Below are 2,557 nucleotides of genomic sequence, written 5' to 3' on the forward strand. Positions count from 1 at the left end.
AAGTTTACTTCACGAACCCAGTTGGAAATCATTCTTGACTCAGATCTGGAATAAAATTAATTGATTATTATTGTTTTATAGTATTAGATTTTATTAATAATACGGAACACATTCAGCAAACTGCATAAAACTGTAAGGTTCAGCCATAAGACTATCAAGGCGCCCTTAAGTTTGATGTATTCAGCACTAGACAGGCGCGGGAGAAAAAATTAGGATATACGCTACCTGGCGGAGAAAAATAGCAAATCCTTCCAACCCCACTCACCCCTACCACCTATACTACCTCTTGCCATCTAAGAAGCAGTTTCCGGTAGCATGCATTGCGGGACTTGTAAATAAGTTTCAGTTTTTCACCACCAGATGGATTCATGTCACCAATTTGGCCAGTCACTATCCTAACGTTAAAATCCCATTCGTTTCAAACTTGGGGAGGCCTTGATAGTCTTATGGTTTGGCCTATAACCTCACATTAAAGGGGAACGGTCAAGCTTTAACCAGTTAGATAGCCGTATAGCCCGTTAAAAACTAAAATTTATGGCGAAAATCGCATCCAAAAATATTAAGCGGTTAATTTTTAATAAAATAACGAAATTACGAGAAATTGAAAAGCGCGCGTCCGCTGCTACACCTGGTGAGTAATCGATGAGACAGAAAAACAACATAAAAGCGAGCGCTGTTGAAGACGCAAAAAATTTGTTTTGCACGCGCGGCGCTTTCCAGTTATACGAGACCTAAATTGCGCGATTTTAAAAGTTAGGATATTTCGCAAATCGCTCACTAAGGTGCTGCTGGCGCTGGCGATACGCCTTAAGATGGCGGCAAAAATTCAAACCCAAATACTGGAGTTATTTTTAGGCCAAAAACTATTTTTTCAAGACAAAATAAGGTACGTGTAAGTATAGTGAACGTCTTGTTGATCTTTTGATACGCAAATAAGGCGATATTTGGAAAAGCTTGGCCGTTCCCTTTTAAATCAAACCGTTCAACTTATAAACACGACCGTCCGAGATCTTTCAAACTCGATTTTTACACGCCTAAAGAGTCCATGTACGTAACCCCAACAACCCAAAAGATCACCAGATACGATAGACCAAATAAAAAAGGAATTGAAATGGAATAAATCTCCAGGCAAACGTCAGTTCCGCGGAAGCATTATTTCCGTGAGCGTGGACAAAGACACGGAGCGAGAAATGAATAGAAAGAGAGCCAGAGACCATTAAGGAACTTTAACACGCTTTAACTGGAGCGACCGAGGTTCGAAGCGCTTTTCAAACTTGCTCGAACACGCCCCCTAGTAGTCCTTTCACGCGCATTTCGTGCTTCGCGAGCATTAGCTCTGGATCAAGAAAGGCGAAGCTTCCCGGATAGTCAATAAAATCTGTCCAAGCTCTATTTAGAAAGCCTGATTAATTGGCCGTAGATAAAAAAATCCTTGACCAGCAGCGGTCACGTCAAGGCGAGCCAGCCAGCTTTCGGTATAGCGTGCGACGCCAATGCCCCCCGACGGTCATCGCGTGCGGCTGGAAATGGTTCTTCCCGACCGAAATATAGATCATTGGCTGTCCCTCTTTCTTCTGTCAATAAAGGAAACAATTTGAAAATGATTTTTGCTTAATTTCTTTTCTCGTGTACGGCTCGGCGAATTTATTTAGATTGCATTTAAGTTCATATTAAAATGAATGGCTCTGCGTGCCGTTGCTTACTACCCCCCCCCCCCCCAATAATGGTATCTAGAAAGAGAAAAATTTGCGCATTGAAGAATCTATTGTATAAAATAGTAGTCGTACCCAATATTTTTTTTTCATTTTTTGATTCGGTATAATTTTATTTTTGTCAAATAAATAAATTCATCTGCTATATAAAACAAGTTGGCAAGCCAAAATATACCTCTCCTCGGAAGAGTTTTTAATTTTAAGTGAAGCGTAACTGTATCTGTGGTTCTGCGGTAGAACGCTCTCCTGTCGTGCAAGAGGGCTCGGGTTCGAATCCCGGCCTATAAAAAAATTATACTACACCCAATGACGAAAAGAGGGCGCATTTGGAAAAAACTTTTCCCTGATTCTAAGAAACTGGGTACGCAGTGATTACCCTTTGCCCCGAAAATGCGAACGCGTTCGCAGGTCTGACATACAGACAGACACGGTATTTATAAATTTCTAGTCTAGGTCACGTGTGACGCAGCAAAAACAATATTGCATCCGTTTTGACGATTTCGCCCGCGAGAGAGCGTTTGGGACAGGTATTTTTAATGTTTCTAGCTCTGCTGAACATCTTTAGTTTTTTTAATCTATGGCTGAAGGATACAATTTCTTAAGTCACACGTTACGTCAAAGTAAAGGCAAAAGAACCACTAGAAATTCCTGCCAACGATGGACGAAGTGATACAATTTCTTAAGTCACGTGTTACGTCAAAAGTAAAGGCAAAAAAAACCACTAGAAATTCCTGCCAACGATGGACGAAGTGATACAATTTCTTAAGCCACACGTTACGTCAAAGTAAAGGCAAAAGAACCACTAGAAATTCCTGCCAACGATGGACGAAGTGATACAATTTCTT

This window comes from Leiobunum rupestre, chromosome 5, assembly GCF_980474605.1.
Source record: "Leiobunum rupestre chromosome 5, qqLeiRupe1.1.hap1, whole genome shotgun sequence".
Classification (NCBI taxonomy): Eukaryota; Metazoa; Arthropoda; class Arachnida; order Opiliones; family Sclerosomatidae; genus Leiobunum; species Leiobunum rupestre.